The following is a 27,910-nucleotide window of genomic DNA, read 5'->3' on the forward strand; positions in this document are numbered from 1 at the left end:
CATCACCGCTATACTTCAGATTTATACCAGAGCTTGAATAAATCCTTCTTTACATTTGAGAATCTAAATGGTAGATGGTGTGTGTGACATTACATTTATTTTCTTTTAAAATAAACATTCATCTTTTGAAACAACCCACTTTCTGCAGTCATGTTTGCATTTTTGTAATATTTAAAAGTGTTGAATTTAGTGTAAAAAGACAAGAATTCGCTGCCAACCTCCACTACATTGAGGGAGTGAGATGGGGAACGGCATGCAACAAGGGTTGTACTTAAGCCGCAATAATATCCTGCTGCAGAGCTCCAAGCTTGGGCCCACCTCTGGTGCTGGGACCCATCTCCATCACCAGGATGCATGGTGGAAAATGACGTGTTATCACATGTTAAGGTGGAAAATCCTGTGTGTTTATCACACTTCCTTTGGAATAAATTATGTTTACATGCCACTAAAGTGTATTGCACAGTGTATTGTTTTATTGCGCGTTAATGAATAAAGTAGCCCAATGAGCATATATTTAATACATTGTATCACGTCCATGCCACTGTATAAGTAAGCTAAGCCACAAAACCTCCACCAATAACACCAAGGTAAACAATACAACTTTATATTTTCGATATACCTGTAACTTATAACATTTATACTTTTAGCTAGAAATGGTTATACTAATTCTTTAGTAATTCCTTGGTGACCCTAAAGTTATTATTCACTGTTGTTTCTCTAAGTCGGTCAAAACGAGCATTTTGAAGATATCATCTTGGACTAATGACTGACTTTTTTTACTTTACAGATTAATTGATGATGAAAAAAAGCCTGCAATGTATAAATTGTTACATTTTATTGTTATTAAAGCTTTAGTGCGTAACTTTTTGATATTAATGAATGTCTGTTACATTCAAGCCATTGCCAAATGAGTTGCTACAAAGCTAATTAAGACTATCAGCTCCACACAACTCTCTGTATTTCTCAGTATCGCTATGTTCAGAAGGTTGTGTAGTCCAGCGGCTTTCGCACACAGAAAATCGAGTGAAGATAATTACCTCTTCAGAAGAGTCCATGTTTTTTTTTAATCCTCCGTGTCTTCCTTGGTTACAAGTAACTGTGTGGAGGAGGGGTGGGGGTGGTGCGCAATCACGGAAGGCTTGTATTATGTGGGTGTGCCGACAGTTTTGTTGTCAATACTTAGAATTCCTCATGGGGGAGACAGAAACTATGCACTTTATCTTTAAGGTAATGTTTGTATTGTTAAACACTGATCTGGAACGAGTCTTGAAACTAGGTCAACAGGCGCTGACCCGTTCAGTAACAGCAAACACAGGTCATGTCCTTGCTGTGGTCTGAAATTGATCTGAGAAATGTGTCATTCATTTCTGTTATTTGGCATGTCAGGTGATCCAATTGATCTTTGTTTTGTCATTAGGTGTAGAAAAATGTATTTTGTGTTTAAACATTTTTTAGGGGGAAAGTTACAGTGAGGACCTATAAAGTAGTTTATACATATGTCTGTGATAATGTAATAACTAAATATCAAACAGGGATGAGCTGATGCACCATCAGAACAACTGTCAACTTGACTGCATTTCCTCGGTTTCACTTTCCTTTCTTTCCCCAGAATGCCTCAGTGCAGCTCATGTCCTCTGCTGCTTTATTTTTCTGAGAGCTTTTTCTTGTGTGAGAGGAATGTCAAGTGCCCATCTCGGTGCATTTCTCCCTGTTCTGTGGTTCACTCTTGATTTTTGTCTTTTTCTCCTCCTCTAGTCTTTTTGTTCTTCGTTGCGCTTCTTTCTCGCGGTATGCAGTTAGCTGGTGCCCAGGACTTTATGTTCTTTACGCCTGAATCATAGCACTTAAGTGTGTGTGTGTGTGTGTGTGTGTGTGTGTGTGTGTGTGTGTGTGTGTGTGTGTGTGTTATGATGGAGGGGCGGCAGATAGTGAGGAGGGGGGAGGAGACGTTGGAGTCGTTTTATTAACGTGGCGACTCCCGCTAAAATTCAGGGAGTGCTGTTGCATCCAGCTGTTACTGGTTGCGCGAGGCTTCGTTGCCATGGCAACACAGCCCTGTGTGCCTGCTCAAGGTCGTTCATCCAGTTCTGAACTGAGCAGCGTGCTGCACATGGGATGGGATGAGAGAGAGAGAGAGAGAGAGAGAGAGAGAGAGAGAGAGAGAAACAAACTACTTCAAAGTGACCAATCAAAAGCACTTCTGTTCTGTCCCCTCCCCATCTAACACACGCACACACACACACACACACACACACACACACACACACACACACACACATATCGACATACATACACACACACTTACTTTCTTCAATAAAGAAACAAACAAAAAAGAACCCCTGGCCTTGGGGCTTGTAGGTTCTTTTGCCAGCTGATAAAATATTTAGCTGGTCAGTGGGAGAGAGAGGGATACAGTGGCTGGAAAAGAAGCGAGCTTGGCTTTGTGTTTTCCTTTCTCTAATGGTGCATTGCTGTGAGGCTACCTGGGGCTTCTTCCACCTCCTCTCCTCTCCTCTCCTCAGAGGGCTGCAGCATCCCTCGTGGGCTCTGCTGCATGTTTGACTGGACTCAGTACAGCACACATTGTACCTTTTTAAAGACCCCAACACATTGTGTGATAGCAGCAATATTTCAGGTTCATTGTATGTCACACTGTGCAAAATTGGGTCAAATAAAATCTTGGTCGCAATCTGTATCAGAAAACCTCAGCATGTCAGGCGATGAATACCTAGTGAATTGTAGCTCCACGCAGTAAATAGAGAAAACAAGACGAGTCTACAGCCATGCTAGCTACTCTGCTAAATGCTAATACTATCATGGCAACATGCTCAAAATGACTGATGTAATGCAGGTGTAATGTTCACCATCTTAGTTTAGAGGGCTAGCATGCTAACATTAGCTAATTAACACTAAGCACAAAGTACAGCTGAGGCTGATGGGAATGTCATTAGTTTTGCAGATATTTGGTCATGTTGGACAAATTTCGCCCCGATGGTGGAACTAGATGAAAAGTCAGAGGGTCACCAAAGTCAGTGGGGTTCATCCTCAGGGGACTATGAATGTCTGTGCTAAATGACATGATAATCCATCTAGTGGCTGCTGAGATATTACAGCTGAAAAGTTTTTCAATGCAATTATTCAGGTTTAGCAATTCAAATATAAACGATTCAAATTCAGTTTCTGGTGACACATATTTCAGCCCATAGGATTTTCACAAACCAACTTTTCAGGGAGAGCAGGGAGGAATCATGTCGCTTTTTCTGGTCAGTGACATGATGGTTTACGGGGCGATGTGTAGGTGTATCATTGCTTAAAAGAGAGTAAGATAACGCAATCTGTCACCTTTTTGTGAGCCCTGGGCAGAGAAGAGCTGGATTTTAGGCTAGGAGGAGGTTAGTTTCATGTTTCTTGTTACTGTAAGGTAATGGATGCTTATTAAAGGGGTCCTCAGAAGGGTCTGTGTGTGTCTAAGAAGGGGAGTTCTGTTTTGTTACTTATTTTCCATTGTAAAAATCCAGACCTAGTTTGTGTTTTAGAGCTCCTTTAGCTGCGCGCGCACACACACACACACACACACACACACACACACACACACACACACACACATTTATGGGGTAGGACTTGAGGTAAATGTTACCAGCTGTAGCACAGTGAGCAAGTGGCTTCAACTCTGCCTGAACCCGGCTGTTACGTGACCACCTCCTCAACTTAATTCACTGCTGTTCCTCAACTGCCACACCTCCTATATCACTCTTTTCCTGACACACACATACACATACACATATATATATATATATATATATATAATATATATACCGCCATCTCCATCCACCAGCTCCTCTTTCCAGTGCCACTAACGGCAGCATCACTCATCTCAGGATAGCGGGAGAGCACTCCAAGGTCTGCTACCCCCACCTCGTCACCTTGGTGTGGAGCAGCAGGCCGGCAAAGCCGGATTCATCTGATTGGCTGCCCCTCCGCATCCCATCCGAGGTCCCACTGTTGGTGTTGTGATGTCACAGAGGCTTGTTTATCCGTTCCGCCTGTCAGGCTCATTTACAACATACTGTAACATCGGCACCTTGCATGAGCAATAGCTTTGGTAATTGCTGTATTCTTTAGTCTTTATTTGGATCCCTATTAGCTAGTCAATGGTCTTCCTGGGGTCCACACGAACAACACAACAATAAAAACGAATAACTTAAAATAACTGTATTAACTGAACAAGCTACAAGCCACTCAGAATAGGATTGAAACATGTGGTTTCAATAATAATGGAGATTTCTGAAAGTGGGAAGATGATTTCATGTAGCAGAAGCTTTTACTTTCAGTTTTTTCCCCAAGGTTTCTTGTTTAAGTAGCTGATAACAGCACACCACAGAAAAGACGCCTAGCTGGACTACATTTTTATTTACTTAAAGTTTTGTACATTATAACCTTTATATTACCAGCATTAAAGTAAATGTACTCGATGCAGAAAAATCCTCACGTTTTAGAAACTGGAAACTAAAGTGACGCTTTCGACCCTTTTTTCCCGCTTTCAACAGAGTATTGTGTCCAAAAAAGCTTCAAAAGCATCAAAAAGAGTGTTAAAACACTTCATTTCATCTGTTGGCCGTTATATATTTGGGTAGTTTAATTTATAATAACATCGTATTTTATAAACTACATGTGTTTTGTGTCTAAAAATTGTAACTTGTAAAGTAATTAAAGCTGTCAGATTAATGTAGTGGAATAAAAAGTGCAATATTTTCTCTTGTAGTGGAGTAGAAGTAGAAAGTGACATAAAAAAAGACTTAAGTAAGTACAAGTACCTCAAATTTGTACTTAAGTACAGTACTTGAGTAAATGTACTTAGTAACATTCCACCACTGGTTTTGGATGGAGTGGACACTGGATTTTTAAAAAGTTGGAGCGTCACCTTGTCTCCCGCTCCATCTTGCTCCAACTTCCCTCCAGTACCGCTAACACCATGAGTTTGAAGTATGACCGAGCCCGTCTCTGTTACTGCAGTGCGAGCAGTATGCCGATAAACGGCGCCTGCCCTCCCTCCAAGCCACCAGTGGCCCGTCATCTGGTGGACTTTTTGCCGGCGGAGCTCCAGGCACTGGTGGCATGGAGGGAGGGCGGGTGCCATTCATCTGATAAATACAACGCAGCTATTTTTCTTTTTCTTTTTTGTAGAGAGTGGTGAGCGATTTGAGCGAAGCTAGGTGAAATCTGAGTTGAGCTTGGAGCGATATTGAGCAGAGCGGCCTGAAGCGGCAGGAACGAACAGCTCGGTGAGCGATAAGCAGAAATTCTCACCCTGCCCCTGTTATCAATGCCTTTAACCCCAATGAATCCCATTTTGTGAAAGAGACATTTAGACAGCTCAGTGAAACATATGACTAAGGAGATTTTTAAAAGCGTGCTCATGACATGCAGAGAGGACGCAGGCTCAGGCTTTAGTCAAACTGCTGAATTTCACATTCTGCTGTGGATGGAGGACTATGCAGTTACTACCTTCACCCATCTCTTTCTGCCAGCTGGGAAGAAGGAAGAAGCCCTCCATGCATCGGCCTCAGCTTAGGCAGAGGGGAGGGAGCGTATTTGGTTGAATCAGCTTTTCTTCTCCCCCACCTCTCTCATTTCTTTTAAGATGTAAGATCTAAGATCCGAGTCATAGTAAACAGGCAGTGACATCTGCATGCTCTTCTTAGAGGAAAAGGGGCCAGAATTTAAATATTGATTTGATGCAATGTGATACAAAGATTCCGGTTCTTCTCGTGTTCCTCTTTTGGGAGCTTTTTATAGCTGTTGTTTGTGTATTTTGAAGTGTTGTCCAGCAAATCAGACTTTATCCAAAAAGAAGGCTTCGCTTGCATTAAGACTCTCCTCTCCTTCTTCTCGCTGTGTATACGTGCATGTTCCTGTGTCTCAGTTAGACACGTTGCCCAGGATGAAATATCATCTCCCGTTGGACTCAGCTGCCCACTCAGGTAACCATCAAGTGAACAGCTTTGGCTTGCCTGCAGATCTAGAAGGCTGCTGGTGACAGACTGACAGACTGCTGACATCGCTGGTAGATTCAGGTGCAGTGTGATGGAAGAAATGCTGCCTTTTCCTCTCCTGTGAAAACCTGCCTGGACAAATATGTGTGTAGGCGCAGCCATTTAAATTGATAACTATGGATTAACAGGAGGGCAGATGTGAAAAAAAATGGAAAATGTCACCCTTCTAGCTTCATTTATATATAACATGCATTCATTTTAGACAAATAATACCCGCAGTGTACTGTGAAGTAAAATACAAATTTCAAAAATAAAACCAACACAGATTTTTGAACTATTCCTTTTTGGTCCCTTCCATTAAATACAACTCATTTTTAGTCTCCGTAGCTGATTACCCGTTGGATCAGATTGGTTTTCCTCTCTGTTCCATTCCTATATCCTGATTTGACAGAAAGCACAACAAATCAAAGCTGCTGCATCATTGTGACTTGAATGACATGCTACGCCACTGCAAATCACCCTAAGTGTCCCTGACCAAGGCAGCTGCTTCACTGTTTTTTTACACTGCCAACACTTCAGTAGCATCTGCTCGTAACAATATATTCATACTGGTTATGAAACTGAGAAGGGCTTACAACCTGCGATTCAGGATGTTTTTAGATAAAGATCACACTTGGAAATGTATCTTCCTGTATTTTTATGTTTTGTATGTATATTTTGTAGATATATTTCTGTTTGTTGATCTGATTTTAATATTATACCCTTTTCATTTGTTTTCATTTCCCCCCCATCCCACTCAATTTGTCCCCCTTTAGTGGGTATGGATTTAATGTCTTGCTCAATAACACTTAAAAGCCAAATCTATAATTGTGTTGAGTGTATAAATTCCAGGTATGATATAGAACCATCATCAAAGAGTGCTGGCAGCGTTGTAATGTTAACTGATCAACATGACCGGTGTGACTGTGCTTTTGTTAACTCCCTAATGTGCACTCCAATAACTTCTCTATTCTGCATCCCATACCATAATGTGATATGGCTGAATTCACCACTGACTGTTGGGTGGCAGGCTCAAACCCTCAGCTAAAAAAAATCTATGTAATCAACCTGTTTCATCCATGCCGTGCACCGTTAACGAACGGGTGAACTTTGCTGACATGCTGAATGCCATCCAGAAGACCAAAGACGACCTGTTTAAACACATCAACAAGAAGATGACGGCCATTTAAGTAACGCTGGCTAAGATTGAAACTTAACTCTCTACATTGTCTGAACTGGTCCATGAACCTGTACGCTAACCAATACAACATCAGAGCTCTGGCAACCGCATAGATAATAGAAAAAAAGCTAATTGTTTTTGTGAAACTCAAGGCTGACGATCATAAAAATCTAAACAGGAGCTGAACCCTTTAAACCCCAATCACACTGAATCATCACCATCTCAATTTTAGCCACAAAGAAATGTTAACCCATCACAATTTTATATGTTTTTCACATTTGAACATTACTGCTGTAATCCTGTTTTGAGTTTTGGTGGCGAAGCTGCCCTTTGTTTACATTTGCATCACAGATTGTACCTTTATTTAGGGTGCATGTCTGTTATCACAGGGACATTTTGGTCTACTCGAATGAAGGCAGCTTAAGGTCTATGGGATACTACAGGAAACATGCACGGTGGAAACGCATGCACACACTGTGTTAACTGAAAACTGTTCTTCTCTCACACCTTGGTGACAGGTCTCCAGTCAAGGCCTTGTGGAGAGTACGTGTTGGCCCAGCACGATCTCTCTCCCTATCTCACTAGGGCTAAAAATAACACCATCTCTACACTAGAGAGAGGGTGGAGGGAAGGGAAAAGGAGAAGGTAGGGATGAGAGGGAGGCAGAGTGAGAAAACAATAATCAAAGCAGAGAAAGGGGAGAGGAAACGGACGGTGGAGGAGCAAAGGTACAAGGAGGAAAAGAAAACGAGTCATTAATAATTTACCTGGAGGACACTTCTAGTTCGACCTTAAGTTCTGGTCAGTGGTGTTCAGCAAAGAACAAAGTGTTATATAGTGTTGGGAAACTCTTCACATGATCAGACTGGTGTGTAACATCTGGAAGTCTGTACCAAGGGGGTAAGCTTCTCCTCACAACGCGTGCCTCCTATGGCGCCATTTTGATGCTAACAAGCACTCACCTGCCGTTAGCATCCCATTGACTGCCATTCATTTTGACGTCACTTTGACAGCGAATAACTACATCTGAAGAGTTTAAAGACTTTATTTGTCCATTGTTTATTTCTAAAGAAACACGACAATGTATAAAAGGCTCCATTACTTTGTACCTCACGTTATGGCTCCGTAGTAGACGTTTTTGTAAAAATAGGCTAACAATTGTGTCATAACCACGCGACTTACTGTCGCATAGTAGAGGAATTGCCGTATAGTACAGGAGAAGCTTACAGGCAGTTTCGACATACATTAACTGTTTAAGTTTAATTACTAATGTTAACTAGCATTTTAGTTAGCAATAATTAGCCTGTGTCCATGTTATCTCCTTACATATATGTACGCTCTCCGTCTCTGCAATATTCGGAATGATTGAGATTTCTCTTGGCACAGCTACCAGAAGACTTCCAACTTTCAGACAGGTTGCTCACGTCACATTTACGTCGTGTCTCTCAGTTGGAGGCTGCGCAGTAACGCTCGGCACTCACCGGAAAAGTGCTTCTAATGGCCTTCACTAGTCTCCGTCCAGAGCAACGGGATCTGTTGGTCCATTCTATATACAGTCTATGGTCTGTGCCCACAGCGACTAGCCAGGTATGCTCAGGTGCTTAGTGGGCGTTCAGACCCAAAATAGCACTGTGATACAAAAAAAAAGAAACATGGAGAAGATGAAATATGATCCAGGAAGCACAATTTAAGTAAAAGATTCATGAGTTTCCAGGTGGCAAACACTGTGCAGCAGTAGACAGGATTTTACAATTGGAGGAGGTTATCCTGACAAAAAAATAATTTATACAAATTCCTCGTACAGCTACCCTCTTCACGTTAAACAGTAATCTACCAGGAATATGTGCTTGCATCTCTTTGGTTTACCAGTGCAGCATGACGTTAGACTGGGTAAACCTAGTCCGATCTGCCGGCGATTTGATTTCGCCCTGCAGCTCAGGCTGGAAACCTGTACATTTATCTATCCTGCTTCTGTTACAATTTTGCGGGGACCAATCACAAACTGGCTTATCCACCTGGCGTGCTATTTGAGGGTTTAACACGATGACGATAGAGAAGCGACCAAGCAGCTTCTTGTTTACAGTCAACATAGCGGCCACCGAAGTGCAGCAACCCGCTGCTGTAGCTGCTACGTCACCCGGATCGTTGGTCTGATTGGTTGAAGGACTATCCAGTTGCGTACAGAGTCATTTGAACTATGCCCATTGATCACGCCTCTTGTGCAGTAGAAAATACAGAGCAGACTCCCCAGGCTAATGTTCAATCCTAAAAGATTGAGCTTGGTCTGGTGATAGCCAGACTAGCATGATGTCATATTGCAAAAGTTGAACCAGGTCAACATTTTTGTCTCTGTATTCTGGTCTGTATGGTTAAGTTATAGAAATCTGGGACGACGAGTATAGGGAAGCAGCTTCATACCACTTCCATGATCACGATGATTTACAAAATAAGATGCGTGTAAAAAAAGAAAGGGAGGGGGTCTGTCTTCAATCATTTTAAAGCTATTTATAAAAATTATAATTGAGAAACTTTTCTGCATGTGTTAAGATCTATCATATAGACAGAAATGAGCTTTACTGTTTCCTGATACTCTCCGCACCTTCTGATCTCAATTCCACGGATCTTCCTGCAGCGGCTTCACAGTGAAAAGGAACAGTGAACTTTAAGGGTGCTGACACACAGAGCCGATTATCGGCCGTCGGACCGCCTGGCGAGATCAGTGACTCAAGTCTGTTCGGGGTGTTCCGTGCCGTCGTCCGTCCGAGGAGCTGTCGGCCTTCATTTTGGCCGACCCGACATGTTCAGTCGGAGACAGGGCAGTCGGGACTCACCCGGAAATGGTGAGCGGATGACCCTCTCAAAATCTGACGAAAATCTTTTAAACTAACCTTTGTCGATCTGAAATGAAGACAGATTCAGCAACTGGATGGCCTATTTCTCGCTTAAAATGTTTTCAGAAACACGTTTCGGTGAACTATTTTAGTATAATATGAGATTGTATTCTGAACAAGCCGCCATGACAGTGGCTGTGAATTTCCAGAGAAAAAAGAACCACGTGACGCGTTCGTCCAATCAGCTGCCGGTTTTAATTTTCTGGGAAACAATCAGACTGTTAATGGAAACAATACAGAGCAGCGCCGCCTGCTATGGAGACGTATTATGTTTCGCGCACGCACAGAGCGTATCGTATCGGTGTGTTCTGAGGCACTTTTTGGACCTCGGGGACCCGACTGATCAGTCCGACTGCCTTTTCTGCCGACGGTCGGCTGTCTGGTTGGTTTGTAAGCACCTTAAGGTGTTCTAATCCTAGCTTTTTGTCAAAGAACAAATTGTTTTGCTTCTTTGCTATAGAGGTCCACTGTGCAATACTCACTCATTTTCTTTTTGATTTAGCTAGCTTTTACTGTGAAGCAGCTGCGGGAAGTGTTAGCTGTCAAGCTTAGCCACAATGGGCTTAACCGGCAGTAGGCAGCAATGCACATCCTGTGCCTAGTCTGCTGGAAATTGAAAGAAGAAGAAGAAGAAATCAAAATCAGAATGACAATCAGAGTAAAGTGGTGTAAAACAGGAAACTATCAGTAGTAAGTTGAATCTAAATCACTGAACTGGAGTTTTTGATTGACTTCCTGCTGTCTCCAAAAGCGACAGCAAGTATTGCAGTACAGAGGAACTCAGGTGTAGCACACAGTTTATAATCCTGCCAGTTTCTATCAGTGCATTTGCATACAGTTTAAGTTAAGGTAATACCCCGATTTCTCAAACGCCATGTAAACACCTTACGCTGTTAAAATCGGAGTTCTCGTAACCCGGTTAACCGACCAAGAGAACTCCTTCAGTAACCGGGGTATTCCTGCATGTATACACCTTTTTTTTATTTATTTATTTATTTATTTTTGCCGGCTTTTATGGCCTTTAATTGACAGGATAGTTTAAAGGAAAGGGGAGAGAGAGGGGGACGACATGCAGCAAAGGGCTGTGGGTCAGATTCGACCCCAGGCCGCTGTCAAGGATTCAGCCTACATGGGACGCACGCTCCGGGGCTGTCAACACTGTCTCGGTAAAAAAGCGGAGGCCGCTGGCTAATGTAAACGTTAGCTAGCTAACACGTCACTGGGCGACACCGGTTACAGATATAATGAGCCGAACAAGTTGTCAGTCATCTATTAAGAGCACTGTGCTTTCCTACACTGTGACAATAGTGTGTGAATGAAACATTAAGTTGTTAAATTCTACTAATTTAGTGGCCTGTGTTATTTTGACATAGGTCAACTGGAAGAAAAAGCCAGAGCGCCACCTACTGTACCGGAGGTAGAGTTACTCCCGTCATTGTTCCCATTCTTTACCGCTCATGTATACGGGGAGAACTGGCATAACCCGGTTATTCACTTAACCGGGGCAAGACCATACCCCGGTTACTGCTCATGTCTCACCTTGAGTTTAGTCATTTCAGAGAACCGTTTGGCTGTCCGGCTGTATGAAACCTTGGTCGAAATAGTTTAAACACATTCACAAGGTTTGATTGGTGAACCTGGAGACTGGTTACAAAGCTAACATGCAAACAATTCTTCACTGATTCTATTCTTTGCTTTGCTGCATGCTGTATGTATTCTGTCACTTTACTTGTTCCTTTAGCATCACATTACCCAGAAATACACACTAGTCAGTACTAATTTGTGACTGCTCTACATTTAACCTTTGTCCTGACACACTTCAGCTGCACAAAAGAACAGAAATATAGCCGGAGGAGTTATGGGGAGGGGGTTGGGCTACTTGTTGCTGTGTGATTATGATGCTATGACAAACACTGCGCAGGGTGTGTTTGTTCTTGAGCGCTTTTAGAGTTTCTATTTACCAACAAAACAAACTAAGGTCCTGGCTAAGGGTTAGTGTCACGATGATTCTGATTTTTCAACAAGCTTTCGTCTGCTTCACAGTTTATTTGCTTCTCCTGCTCAAAAGAAAGGTTGTCGGTGTTATGGGATTTCAAGCAGCAGAAGAATGGCCAATGCAGTTGACATTGTTACATTTGAAGTGTTTCTCAAACAGTCCATTTACTGTGTAATCATAAACCCTAGGGTAACACTGAGGCCTCTATCCCTCAAGACCACTTTACTGAAGCAACTTAGTCAGGTTAAAGTGCTTGCAAATCAATATTTTAACTCGTATGACTTTGAAACTAACTTTAGCCAAAGCTCAGGAAACAACTTGCACATGCTCACATTGTGGATTGGGCTGATAATAAATGGATCAGGAAGTTGCTTGCAATGTCTTCTTACACCTCCGCTACCATTATCAATCCACCTGAATTTGACACTGCCACAAAACACAGCACTGCTCCTCTGTCTCACCTGAGAACTGGTCAGAAAAAGAGAGAATGAAGCATTGAGAGAAAAATGTATGAAACGCCACTTGGAGAGAAAGGGGGAGATGTAAAATGATCTGTTTACTTGGGACATTTAAGGGGTCGTAATGGCTGGTGGTTGTGGAAATATAAATCTCAGTGAAGAGAGGCAATTCTCTACTTGTTGGTTGGCTGTCAGTAGCTGTATTTTTATCCAAGTACTTTTTGCAAATTTTGCATCATCATTTGATAGTTTGAAAGGTTGTGTTCTGTTGGACATCCTGCAAATATTGTCTGTATATAGTTGTGTATATACTGTAGTATATACAGTGTAGTATAAGTATATAGTTCCATGATTTAAAAAGGCTATATAATGTCTACAGCTGGCCACTGTAGATTTTGGCATAAGTTACTTAAAAAGGAGTAAATAGTGTATTTTTGGGGACTATTTTCAGCTGTGGATTTGGTGCTCTACTGTGTGTTTACAGCATCAGGTCGGTGTATGTGGGAGTGACTGAAAATAAACTAAAGTGCCCACGTTCATGGTAATGAGGGAAATTGTCACTCAAGGCAACAATTCGTCTCATTGGTGTGTTTTTAATAATTTTAACAACAATAAAAGAACTTGGCAACTTGAACACACTATGGCACAGATGACTAAGATATATCAGGCTTTGGATACACAGAAAATACCTGATAATAGTATACATTTGTTGTTGGGTATAATGGGATTTGTTGACAGTAAGAAAATTATGGAATATCACCAGAGTTGTCCTTGAAGTGCAGCTGACTGTAACAGACAGATATTTTATGTTCTGGGTGGAGAGCTGGATGAAAATGTAGCATCTGTGAAGAGAAAGTCAGCTACAGGTGGAAGGTGGCTATACATCTCGGAGTCTGTTACAAAGGTGTGTGTGTGCGTGTGTGTGTGTGTCACAATCAGTTGGATGGAGGATGAGGAGGTTGGGGGCAATTGTGTGGTTGATGTGGGGAGAATAGAACAACAGGGAGCTTCTTCAGTGGCCGTGGCTGTTAATTAATCAAACACGCACATACACACACACAGACAGTGATGAAGAGGCTATAGAGAAAAACACACACTCACACAAACACCAGACTAGTCTCCTTTACAAGAGGCTTGAAGCCATTCTACTTACTGTCGCCAGCCATGCCGACTCTGCTCGCTCTATTTGCAGAGCCGCCCCTCCCTTCTCTGATGCTATGATCTAATTGTAGCCTCCTCCCCCTTCATAGACACATACTTGCACTCTCTCCACTCTCACATGCCTGCACACATATAAACACACACACAGGGGTTCTTACACCCACCAACACTGCGGGGCACTTGGTCTGTGATTATTTGTGTATGTTGTTCTGATCGAGTGACGTGAACATGGACTGTGGATTTGTGTGTTAGTGCCGAGGCGTCCTGTTGATCTTGTGGTTTTCGACCCACACGCCGCCTAGGTGGCATCTGTTTTGGAAAGCAGAGGAAAAGTACTAAAATGCAAAAAAATAAAAAATAAATCCTCCTATTTTTCATCCCCTTTCTCGCAATCCCCTTAGATCAACAACAACTGTTTTTTTTGGTCCTCTCTGATGAAAGACAAATAAACCTGCAGGGGGATGTCTGCTTAGAAAAGATGGGAATAAATATAAAAAGGAGAAAACCAGAGCGTTGTTGGTGGTGAAGCAGAGGCGCGCTTTAGATCTTTACAGTCAAATTCTCCGAGTGGGTCAAAGTTCCCCCAGCAGCAGGAGACACATTCTGATTGGCTGTGGAAAGGTGAAATTAAAACCACGGTAAACTTTTGACCTCGCAGGAACCGGGAGAGGAACGCCCATCGCTGTAGCAAGAGCTATTCTCCCTCCTCCTCCTCCTCCTCGCTGCTCTCCCACCAACCACCCATCCCTCCTCCTTTTCCCTCTCTCACTTTTTCTCTCTGACTCTTTCTCGCCCCTTCATTCCCCATTAGTCGGTCATTCGCTCTTGTTTTGCTCCCTTTCAGTCCAAACCATCTCTCTGTTTCAACCCCCCCCCCCCATCTCTCCAGCTCTCCTTTGCTGTCTCTCTTTCCCCCTATGAATTTGTGCCTTGCTGCATATAGCCTGATGAGACAGAGGGAGGGAGGGAGGGAGGCACAGAGCAGGAAAGAGCTGGGGGAAGGGTATAGAGAGGGAGGAGACAGCCAGAGAGGGGGGATGGGAGGGTAGAGACAGAGGGAGAGGAGCAGTAGGAGAAGAAGACAGGGAGAGAAGGGCAGGAGGAATGCAAACTGCAAACTGCTCCCTGTTAGAGATGAAGAAAATCTAAAGAGGAGTGAATGTATAAATAGACATGTAACTGTGGCTCTGACTAAGATCTGCTGAGCGGCAGGGCGGGGAGAGCCCATTTTTACTGCTAATGGTTTCTCTCATTACACATCAAACGGCTGGGGGGAGTGTGTTTGTGTGTGCGTGTGTGTGTGCGGAGTGGGCAAATAAATGATTTCATGAGCCAACTGAAAGAGCAGCCCTCTCGCTTACTGCTTTGATGCTGCGTGCATGCACATGGACACACGGGCTTGCAGCTGCATTCGGCCATTAGCATTTTCTTAACTACAGTGTGTTGGAGTACTGTAATTGTTGCTGCTGTTCACAAGTAGACGATCTATGTCTCAAACCGATCTTTAGTATCCGTAGGCTATCTTTAACAGATCTGTATTTGCTAAAGTGATCAAAATCTGATCCCTTCTTCACCACTGCACTCTTCTGTGTTTTAATTTTGTACATTATCTGATGAGCTACAGCGCTAACAAATCTGTCAGCCTCTCTCTTTCACATTAGCAAAGCTCAGTGTACGAAACATTGCTACATTCATGTAGCAGCAGCAATGACGGTCCAGTTAAAAGAACTGGTTGCATGTTATTTAGGTGACGAACTTGACAGCAGGCCAACATTTGACTTGTCTGGTTAACATACTCTTTGCAGCCGGTGTGTGTACTCAGCCAAAGATCTTAAGTGCAGGAAGAAGCTCCACTCTAACACCACTGTATAGTCACTAGTGGACTGGCAAATTCACCAAAGGCTTGATCGGCTTTTCCAGTCGCTAAACCTGCACAGATAAAACAAAAAGAAACCCTGTAATTCTCAAAACACCCACAAAGGATAAAATGCACCCCTAGTTGCACTGCCAAGCAAATAGCATCCTGTTGTTCTGTGCTGTTTGCACATAATTAAAATTAGGTAATGTGCATACATTTGGCGCAAAAAAATGGCTTCTTTCTTTGCAAATGAGCCTCATTGCAAAACAGTGACACGCAGTAACAGGAAAATTATTAGCGTCTTCGGAGAGTTGGTGGTAATGAAGCATATTTATAAGGGGTGTCCGCTTTAAATCATTCCATCTTCTTTTAAAGTTTAAAGGTGTTCATTTTAAAACACCAACAGCACTGACAGACTGGGATATTAAAACCCAAATACGGTGTCTCTCTGTCATGTTTAAATTCCTTGCCTGAAGTTTTAAGGAATGCACCTCATTGGTCCTGTAGCTTGCGGTCTGAGAATGTCATTTTTATTTTTCTCTCTGCCATTTTCTCCCTTCTGTGTTCTTGGCGCAAAGGCAACATTTATACTTCGCCACATAGATTAATTACAATCAGATGCAAAGGAAGGGCAAATTTCACTCAGCTGCAAAACTTTATGGTTGCGTTTGCACTGTAATATCATTAGCATAATATCCTTTGTGAATCTGATCTTGAGACGGTGCAGATATAGGTTGCAAGTGATTCATGGTGCTATCAGCGGCTGCAATCCATCCATCCCCTTTTTTTTGCTTTGCAGTCTCAACAACTCCGACAAAGTGATACGTCTTAGCGGCTCAGGTCACATCAGAGTCACATTCTCCCAGGTAAACTTTTATTATATATATAATCTCTATCTCAACAATTTAAACTTAATATTTTTGAAGTAGGACCTTCAGTATTTGGATCAAGTAGCTTGTAAAAAATAATGTATGTCAGATTTAGTAGTCTACAGCTTTTATTTCAGTGTATCTGGCAGATACCAAATATTAAACGACTCGAATTAGGGCCATAAAAACTTGATTGCTACCTCCCTGGAATCTTGTAAGGATGTAGTAGTTATTTTAGTGTTTTCTTCTTGCTGCACACGTGCATGTGTAAACATAGCCTCAATGCCTGTCATCAGCGAGATGGCACATACAGAGGGCTGTCAGTTTTCAGATTTTAATGCGATTGAAATAATCCTTTTTGGTTCGGATTAAGCTCTACGATGAGTGCACACAGCACTTAGCGGGGAAAGGTGTTGAGGAGACAAGAGCCAGAGCCGGTTGTCTGCGATGGGAGGAAGCCGGATAAGAAAGAAGCCTGAAATATTTCTTTTCTTTGCTTTCTCTGCCAAAAAAAAAACAGTGAGTTAAGAGAGGAGGCTGTGGATGTTACAGAGTTAACAAGACGGAGAGGGAGGGAGGGAGAACAGTGTGAGCTGAGAGACTGGCTCGATAGACGAGTAGATAAGAGCTGCGCTGTGGTGCTCTGCCTGCTTCTGCCACACAGTGGGCACCATATGGTCTATGTATAGAGCACACATCAAGTTTGTCCTGCCTCCCAAAACCTTTTCTTCTCTCCTTCTTCTTCTAAATCTTACCAGCTAATTGTCACGCAAAAAGCCCATTAGATAAAACACGCTCACACACACACACACTCAACATGCACCCTACTGACATGGACCACGCACCATCTTTAAGATAAGAGGCACCCCTAACAAATATTTGGGTCTACACGCACACACAAACGCACAAAAACAAACACACAGTTAGATAAGGGCCCCATCCCCCTAATGGGAAAGAAGATGGATACCGACAGATAAAAAAAAATATATATAATTTTTTCAAGATGTCGCTCTGCTCCTGCTTGGCTCCTTCTGCTTTAAATATTTAAAGCAACAATGGTATGTTTTTCCCCCCATTGTGTTATCATGGAATTGTTGATTTTCTCTGATGTTAATGCAAGTTTGCCGAATGCACAGAGCAGCAGCAGAGCACAGAGGCGAATGAGTGGATCCCCAAACGTACGGTTGATGTGTGCTGACAGTGATGTGCGTGCAAGTGAATGCAAGTTGATTTTTGATTGGGGAATATTGTGTGTAAGGAGGGATTGCTTTCTCCTGCACGCTGCTGTCTGGTTTCAAGGTGTGTCGGCTGCTCTGTGACCGCATTTGTTTGTGGGTGGTTATGCATGTTGCCATGCAGTTTCCCTGCCTCTCTGGCATGTGATTTTGTCTGTGGGAGTGATGGATGACAGACAGCCAGCTAATGTGATTTAGATGCTCCACCAGGAGTGTGTGCGTGTTTGTGTGTGCATGCGTGCGTGTCTCATCCACGTGTGTGCAGCTGAATCTGCAGTGTATGTTTGTATCTCCCTCCCTCCGCCCCTCTTTTTTCCCTCTTCTTCCTACACCCCTCCCACCCCACCCATCATTTTTTTCCCCTGTGCTGTGCAGTTTTTGGACTCTGAGCAAATAAATAGAGGGGAGGGTGCTGTGGTGAATCTGCTTCCTCACTGTCACTGTGGAGAAGGAAAGCGCGAGGAAGGAGGCGAGTAGGAAAGTAGAGGTGGAGGAGAAGAAGATGTTCTCTCGCTAAGACCACACTGTGCGTGTGTGAGGAACCAATTATGTCGCCATTCCCACTAAAGAAAGTCTTGCAGTTTATTCGCACACTCTTAACACACTCACTCATAATCACACACATGCATCAGCAAAAGAGATGCTCTTTCTCCATCGGCATCTCGAGCAGTGCTCTGCTTGAGTTTTATCTGCATTACATTTTTTTATTGTAAAAAAACACCTTTACACTGACATACTGTTCTTTCACACTCCTTTTTCATTCTTTTTAATCTCCACAAAGTTATATCAACCTTTCAATCTTACACCACTGTCACACACACACAAATCCTGCATTTCATACAGGACACTGTCCATTCACACCTGACTTTTGGCACAGCTTAATTCCTGGTTGTCAGCAAATATTTTTTTATTTTTTATTTTAATTACTGTTTTATTTTATTTTTATTTATTTTTTTAAGATACATTTTTGGAACATACAGAACAGACAAACACAATTGAACAAGAACAAAAACCATCTCCCACCCTCTGAGGTCTCGAGGAAAACAAAAACAGAAATCACACCTTGCCTAGTCACTCCCCTCTAATTCTTGTGGTGTTGAGGTCAGTAGGACTGATACTTTTGCTGCTGCGTTTTTCCATAGGTCTATAGTCGATGATTTGGCTTTGTTGTTGGCCTTGCTGTAGAGAGCTCAAGCATAACTATGTCTAGAAAATACGCCAACCACTGTTTTATACAAAGCGAGTGCGGGGGGGAGCCAGCGTTCAGCTACCATTTTCTTGGTTGCGGTTGAGCCGGCTAGCCAAACTTTCTTCTGTCTCCCAAGTTAATTACTGTTTGATATGTGTGAATGCACCTTCAGGATTGCTACATACATACAGTGGTGAAAGAACTACCTTGTGAGTGTTACATGTATTTCATTATTGCATTACTATTACTGAACAAATAAGGTGTAAACACCATTTTATTGTTGTAGCTAGTTAATGTGGAGCAAATTGTAACTAATTTATAGATTTATTTATTTATGTTGGTTAGTCTAATCTTTAACAATGTATCATTTAATTTGTTGTATGTTTTTATGTAAAATCACCATCTGCAAAGTAACTAGTAGCTATAGCTATTGAATAAAAGTAAAATATTTACCTCTGACACTTATTGGATTAGGTGTATAAAGTAGCTAAAAATGGATACAATATACTCAAGTAAAGTACGTCAAACGTGTACGTAAGTGCAGTACTTGAGTAAATGCACCACTGCATACATATCCCTGCTCAGTAAATTATACAAGGTTGGCATAGTTTACACTGGAGATTCAACATGATGGTGTTTCATCATATGATGTATTTCCTTTAGTTGGTCATCTTATAAAAAGTTAATATACAGCCTGCAGTACATTCAGTATGTCTGAGCATTTCTGAGATTAGTAATAATAATAATAATAATAATAATAATAATAATAATAATAATAATAATAATAACTGTGGAGTAATCGCATAGTAGTTTATAGGAAATTATGTTCACCCTTTCTTGGACTGAAAGTGGGATAACGGTGTGCTGTGCCAGTGGTTGATACCACTATATATTTGATAGTCTGAATTATTTTGCATAGAGTGTTTTGCAGCTGTAAAAGTGCATGAGTTTTAAAATGACTGTAACTCTTTAAAATGTCATCAACTAAAACACCAAGACAAGATGATAAGATATTTCCAGCTCAGTTCATTGGAGTTTTATTCAATAAAATATTTGGATCATTTAAATGTTCAGCAGCTGGTTGTCGGTCCTACAGAATTAAAAAGTGAAGACTTTTAAAGACCCACCATTTGTCTACTCTCATACAGGAAGTATTTAATCGGAACAGAAGCCGAGATGCCTATCTCCTCATCAGCAGCAGCCTCCGTAGCCCATAATGCAACGCAGTGAAAACCTACTGCTTATGTCTTACTTTATGTAAAAGCTGAAATGCCCAGGAACACAGACTCACTTACTGCAGTAGGCTACAAATGTGCACAAAACATTAAATAACCTATTTTTATTAATATTGGCACCTTTCATAAATAAAAATCAGTTCAAAGTGCTTTACATAAATATTATCCTCTACGGACATGTTTTAAGATGTATATAAATAATAAAGTAATAGAATAAAAGTGCATCTACTGCCTCCATTGAAAAATTTCAGAATCGTTATTGAGCACAGAGAAACTTCCAACAAAACAAACTCCTTATTCTCAGTGATGGTCAAACATCCAAGTGAAGTAACGATAAGCAAAATACATTTTCGAGTGGAGGGGGATTTTATATTCTGCCATTTCTTTCATTTATTTTTCTAACCTACAAAGTTACTACATTTACAGTAATCTGTTATTGTATAGGCTGGAGGTCATCCAGGTAGATGTGTTTTGCTGTTTGTTGCTGTGGCAGCAGAATGACCATCAGAGGCGGGGTTAGAGATGGAGGGGCGTGTCTTACTGATTGACCCATTACACCAATCAACAGTCAAGAAACCTATCCCCTTCCTCAGACTATATGGCCTCATTGTGCCTGCTTTTTACCTCATTTTGATTCATTTCACACCCACTAACTAAAAGCAGGTGACAACTGTTTTCCTGCAATCTCGCTGTATTTCTTTCTCTACCCCATTAGGCCTGTAACTAGGTAATTTACTCTTTGTGATGACAAGAATATTTTAAGTATTTACCAAAGCTCCAGTCATTCATCGCTTTTAGATATGACAGCCCTGCCTCTCAGTTCATTGTTAATTAACTCACAGAAATGTTATGATAATGTACAGCTCCTGAATAATTGATGGTTTCCAATGAGGCGTTTTATTTAACCCAGTTCTCTGCTTGACTATGCAGGCGTGTTAGACTGTGACTTTGATAGCCTACATGTTGCACTTAAAGCGGTCTGTACATGTCCTGGCCCTGAGATTTCTTCACACCTTGAATGACAGAACAAAATCAGTCCACGTGTGACTGTTTTCTAGCTGAAGGAGAAGTATGAGGATATGTGTGGATTGCTGTCCTTATCTTATCAGGGCTGTTTGTTTGCTTCGGAACATTACTGTCACTTAACAAATAAGGAAGCGTCCATCCCTTATTATAGTCTCTCTCCTCTCTACACACATGTTCAGCGCATGGATGGGTTCATATGAAGTAGCAGGAACTGTTGTTGATAACACGCACTTGTGTGCTTGTCAGGGTTTGACTGCAAGATTACAGTTCATCAAAGTTTTTTAACGACTTCTGCCATCCCTCATTTACCGTGACACAGTGCAGCGCCCATTAATGGAGAATGTTTATGAGGGTAACATGGAGACTCTCATCTGTTGGATGACGACACAAAACCTCAAAAACTAATTTACTGTACACACAAACACAGTGTCAACATTAACCTTGTTAAACGCTGCACTTTTACTGCAGGTTCATGAAGTTTTGACAAAGAAAAATAAGCATTTTATATTTTATGTAGATCATGTTACTGACGGATGACAAATTAAAGGTAAAACCTGACTTAATGAATGGAGCAACATATTAAATGCAGATGCTTCCATAAAGGCTACAAAGGGTCACTGAATAGTTCCCACACTAAAGCTGTTCTGGTGGCTTTTGAACACTTAATGTAGCTTTTTCCTTGAATTTGTCACCCATCAGTATATATCAGCATTATCCTACCACAGAGTGTCCTCAATACCAAAAAATAATGGACAAACTGGTGCTAAAGAATGCCACGATGTGGCACGGAGTTGTTTCCTCCTGCAAGTCCTTTTTATTTCTGTTTCAGGACACCGCAGAATTATCAATAATCCCAAAGAAATGGACACTCAAGATGCAGTTTTTGTCAAATGTTTGTCGTCAGTTTAGCTCATATTTAGGTCAGCTCTCAGAAGTGAGGGAACTAGTAATGAAGAACACAATATTATAAGTATCGCTGCCACCGTTACATGCAGTTTACAGCTATTTTCTAGTATATATGATCTTAACCTGCCGACGTTTAACCTGATTATGGCATGAGTAAAACATGAATGTCTGCACTAAATCCATCCAATAGTTGTTGATATACTGTACTTCAGTCAAAACTCAAATATGAATCTCATGAGGGTGCTAGAGAAAAAGTCAGAGGAGAGTCATTATGGTTTAATCTCCTGGTCACCATGAATGTCTTTACAAGATTATATGGCTACCCATCTAATAAAAGATATTTGTTAAGTTCAGATCTTGCTCAAAGCCTTCTCTATCCTTTGTTGCACTCCACTACCGTAAGTCAATGTAAATGTAATTAATAAGCATAGCTACCACAGTGTGCATGTCTACATTTTAACTTACTCTACATACTGTATCTATATATTTGCCCCATATTGGACCAAATAACTGAAATAAATTAGCTTTATAGGCTCACAAAGTCAGGTAGCACAAGTTTTGTCAATAGTTAATCAGTAGAAATACAAATATAAGCCGAAATAAAGCACTTGTTTGGAATAGCGGTGCGTGTGCACAGTGATCCCCTCATTTTTTTGATCTTCAAACGTGGTCTTACAGTTTTTGATACTCTGTGAATTCTAAGAGAAGAAAATTGCCCGTTTTTATTACATTGAGTGTCTGCTTGTACTCAAAACAGATGTTGCACTGTAAAGTAATTTTAAAGTGGCCTTGAGCTGTTATTACAAAACCCTAATACAATCATTTTTCTTTCATTTCTTTTTACGGTTTGTTCTTTCTGAGAAATTAGTTAGCTGCTTGTGTGACTTCAGATTCACTGTTGTGTACTTTGACACTGTAGCGTGGTGCAGTGTGCTGTGAGTTTGGTTTCCTCTACCTTCTTGGAACAGATGACTCATGTTTCTTTTTTTGAATATGTAAATGCATGTTTGATGGGAGTCTACAGCAGACACACCCTGGATGGCTAGATGAGTTTTAGGTTTTAGACCTGCCTGGCCTATTTCTCGCCTGAGCCAGACACTTTCCCTCTGCTTTTCTTCATCCTCCACCCCCTCTTATCCCTCTCTGAAGTGTAAAGTTTGAAGCGGCGGGCTGTGTGCTATGATAGCCGTAATTGGTCTAAAGATGGAAAGTTCACGCTCACTTTGTCACTGATCTAAGAAGCAATTTGTTTTCGATGAGTGTTTTTTTTTTTTTTTCAAGGGAGGCTAGTTAAGAACAATATAACATCAAAGTGCTATTGAACAGCAAAGAAAAGGGGTTTGGGATGATGATGATGGAGACAGTGGAGAGACTGGTACTTTTTGTCCGAGTTGAAAAGCAGCGCTCCGTCTTGTACAACTTCATTTATGACAGAGCGGGGTAGCTGAGAATGACTCCCCTCTTTGGTACCCCCTCGTCTGAGGAGGCCAGCTTTGGACTTGGAGTTTTTTATTAGCCTCTGTGGTCTGATTTGTTTAAGGGGTGGCGAGGTGCCAATATGTGGCTTGGCTCCTATTTTGCCCCAGTGTGAGTGCTGGGTTTGTTGGAGGGGTCTGAGTGAAGCAAAACTAAAGCAGAGTTACCCAGAGTGTACACACACACACACACACACACACACACACACACACACACACACACACACACACACAATGTACTTTTATGTGTTCTTCACTGTGCCATTGTGTATGCTGGCCAGCACACACAATTTCCCTTATTCACAGTCATTACAGAAGACGAACACATGGAGAGAAAAATCCTGTTGTGAAAAAAGAGACAGTAGGAAGAAGGGGGTGAAGAGAGGGAAAGCTTAAAGCTCACAAAGAAACAACTAGTGGATGTGCCTGAATTTCATTTGCCTATCTATCAGTCGCCTGAAGATGTTTCTTAAAGGGGCAGATTCTTTCGGCTGGACATCAATGCTTTTTTAAAGGGTGTGTTTAAGTACACGCAAATAAAAAAACATTTTAGTGTTCAAAGGACTGGTTTTTGATAGCCAGGTCCATTAGGGATCCAGTTCCTGTTTGGCAAAATACCCAGACACCAACAAATCTATTTTTTTTAATTGGAAAAGAACAAGCAACAAGGTACTGATATTTGATATTTCATCGATATTTGGGGGTTTAAAGAGAAAAAAAGCATTTTCTATGCCCTGGTGACAGACTTAAAGGATGCGAAAAATCAGATGCAGACCTTTTGAGTAATACGTTTTCAAGACCGACCTGAAAAGCGCATTAAAAAAAACACAGTCCTCTCAATAATTTAAATAAGCAGAAAATCTTAACTTTGCTCTACTTCTGCTGCATCACAATGTGATCTGGCAAGGCACACAGTCACAATTTTCGCCACATTTCAACAGTTTTCCCTCAAGATTCTCACAGCAATTAAAGTGAAATGAAGGTGCAGTAATCCTACAGCTCTACTGTATATGTTGAGGAGCATTGCTATCAGAGATGGACATGTCGGTGTAGAGATCATCGTCCATGAAGGAAGGAAACTGAAGCACACAGGTTTTTGATTAATTCTTGTCTATTAGTTCATGGGCTCGATGACACAAACATTGTAATACAATGAAAGAATTAGTAAATGTTTACTCATACAGTAGTTTGTGGATTTTTGAAGCAAATATTTCCATAAGTACCTTTCAGTTAATGTGAAATGCAGTTTTTCCTGTGTTTGACATGCATTTTCACTGCATGATTTTGCATTGTTTTTGGCTGATGCAGGCAAATAAAGTTTATTACCAAATATCAGCTTTAACGGAGACAACTGACAATCCCCAATTTTAAGTGAATAATATAAGGCAGCTTAGGAACAAAAGCCAAGGAAACACTGATTGTTCATCTGTGAGTTCTGCATTATTGTAACATGGAAAGAGGAAGAAATATCTCCAAACGTCACAACAAACTGACCACTGAGTTAAATCAGCTTCTCTGACAGTTGTTTATGCTCGTATGGCTTTGAAATGCAGAATTGACATGAGATGCCACTTATAACTGTTGATGATATACTGAGAAGCTCAAGTTCGTGAAGTTAATGGCTTGCGCATCCTCTGTAAAATGTAAACTCTGGCTGCATCTTACTTGCATCCTTCAAAGTGTGTTTCTTTGACAAGAGGAAGTAGTGTAAGATATTGATTGTGTTGCTCAAGTGCATCGAGCAAACATTCATACAGTAAAAGGTTGTTAGGCACTCTGGTGTCGAGTAATTGAAGAGTACAACAGACGTGTTAAAAGGATGAGAGCGGCGTAAAAAGGCCTCTCCTAGACTCAACCTCTGCATATTGGGCTCATTCACACTGCTTTTATATTCAAGGCTTTACGCTGGTATGAGCAACGCCACATGCTCTTAACTACCATTTTATTCTCTCTCATTTTCACGGCTGTTTCAAAGTGAGCACAAAGAGTAGTAATGATCGCACTGACGGCTCTCTTGTTCCTGCTTGTGCACGAAGAGAACTACAACCCCCCCGCCCCCCCTCCAACTTTTGCAAAAAATGGAGTCCGTTACTCTTTGTCACAGCTGAGCTATAAATCCTTCCCACTTCAGCAGTTGTTCTCTGGCTCAATTTTTTTCCCCTTTCAATTAATAGGAAACACATCGGTTGAAGGAGGGTCTTTGTTGGTCTGTGAGAGTCCATACATCACCTAAACTAGAGCACCCACCCCCCCTCCTCCTCCTCTGCCTTCTTCCTTCTAACACACACACACATACACACACGCACACCCCGACAGCCCCCATCTGCTCCCAATCATGGGTGCAGCCAGCGGTCAGGTCACTGATGGTGAATGGCACACTAACACACAAACACGCTCACACACACACACACACACACACACACACACACACACACACACACACACACACACACACACACAAATGTAAACATACACAGCATAGGCACACTGGGCATGAGGTCAGCCATACAAACACACACGCTCATGTAGGCGTGTTCAGATATTTGGTTGTAAACGTGCACTCTGACACGACGCTCTCACACATCCCGGTAATAAAAAACGAAAGTAACCTACATTTTATCTCTATCACACACACATTCAGGCACAGTGACAGATGAACATGAGACATCCTGACAGCGTGCTTCACTGATGACAGGGTGTCATGGAAACGCCCAGCGTTCTCCATGGTTACGCACTCTTTACCCCCACGGGTTACACTCTTATGATTGTTCAGACAGATCACATGAGCTACTACAACAACTCGGCGTGGCCAAAACACACACACACACACACACACACACACAATGTTTCTTATCAGGATCTAAATGGACACAAATTAGCCTATTATGTGCTTTTGGGATTAGAGCGGTGATTTAGCCTAATAGTTTGTTTTTGTAATCTTGCTCAGAATCCACAAAGCATGAGAGATATTTGCCAATAAAGGCTTGATGTTTAAATTCAGTTGTATGGATCAGGAGTGCACATTTAGTGGAACTTTTACCTTTTATAGCTAGTCTGAGCGACCAGCTGAATTGTGGATCTTATGCTGTCGTCACTTTCAGGTTTCGACGGTTTGGCTTCTTGTAAAACTTGTGTCTCAACATCCCTTTTTGTGTGTGTGTGTGTGTGTGTGTGTGTGTGTGTGTGTGGGTGTGTGGGTGGGTGGTCTGGCTGTGGGAGCGGGTGTATATGTTAATGCTAATGCACAGTGTGTTTTCTCTGTACGTGTGTACCCGTAATGAAGACAAAAGCACATAGCAAAGGTACGGCTCCCTCACAGTTCCTTCTGCTCATTAAGTTGTTAATGCAGCTTCCTGTGCATGTGTCTTCAGGCCGCTGATTAATAATGCTGCTTGTTATTCATTAATATCACCGTAATGAACATGCACTGTTGACTGTAAACTTTTTTTTTCTTCTTTTTTTTCTCCAGACTCCATTGACCAGCCCACATAGGACCACACCCCCAGAGAGAGGGGAGGGGGGATCTGATCGTCCATCATCTCGGGCGCTGTCACAAGGTGGGCTAACATCCCATATGGTTGGCATGGTAACAGCCTGCTGGGTTTAGGTTGAGCGGTTTGCCAGAGACAGTTTCTTGTTGTTGCCACATTCTTGCAACATCCTCCTGACCTGAACACAGAGAACAGTTTGTGTTCTCTGAAGCAAATGTTTTATCGAGTTGTTTTGTGTTTAAGGCTTGGATTTAGGAAGGTGGAATAGTTTTGGAACAAAGAGGGTTGAGCGGAGGATTTTCAGGCAGATGAAAAAATGAAGAGTAGGAAGGCAGCAGGGAGAAAGAGGGAGAAATCAAATTATTCTTTTTGCTCTACCTGCCACAGAGGCTGAAAGAGAGCATTAATCTTTTACCCTTGTCTGCATGTGACAACACACACACACACACACACACATACATACATACATACATACATACATACATACATACATACATATATATATTATTTTATTTTTTTTTTTATTTTTTTTTTTATTTTTATATATATACACACAGTAAATCTGCCCAGACTTAACTAAACCACACTCTCTCTTTCGTTCACGTGTAGTCTCACACATGCTTTTGCAGACACCCTGCCGTTGCACAGATAGCAGCAGTGATTGTGTGAAGAGTGAGGTCAGTAAGAGAGGGGAGAAGGGAGAGTCCAGTTCCAGGCAGAGGAGATACTGGACATGATTAGGAAGAAAACTAGAGAGAATAAAGATGAGGAGGGGCAGGCAGCTCCTGGGTTCTTCCACAAAGAGTTAATGAAAGAAAAGAAAAAGTCCATGTTCGCCACACATGGACTAAATGTTAGGTGACTGGCAGGTAGAGCTCTTCTGAGACTTGGATGGGCATAAAAGCATT

General features: G+C 41.7%; 1 protein-coding gene across 5 annotated transcripts in view; it reads left to right on the top strand.

Moving 5' to 3' along the window:
• The window catches only part of LOC144521110 (nuclear receptor coactivator 3-like), a 65,982-nt gene that overhangs the window by 11,467 nt on the left and 26,605 nt on the right, over positions 1-27,910 (top strand). For 3 of the 5 annotated variants that reach the window (XM_078255429.1, XM_078255426.1, XM_078255425.1), the window contains one exon: positions 26,981-27,068. The gene's annotated coding sequence lies outside the window, so the exon portion shown is untranslated. Of the gene's footprint in view, positions 1-16,375; positions 16,443-26,724; positions 26,814-26,980; positions 27,069-27,910 lie in introns of those variants that run through there. The other 2 variants (XM_078255427.1, XM_078255428.1) reach the window with 2 other exon arrangements.

This window comes from Sander vitreus, chromosome 7 (assembly GCF_031162955.1).
Source record: "Sander vitreus isolate 19-12246 chromosome 7, sanVit1, whole genome shotgun sequence".
Lineage (NCBI taxonomy): Eukaryota > Metazoa > Chordata > Actinopteri > Perciformes > Percidae > Sander > Sander vitreus.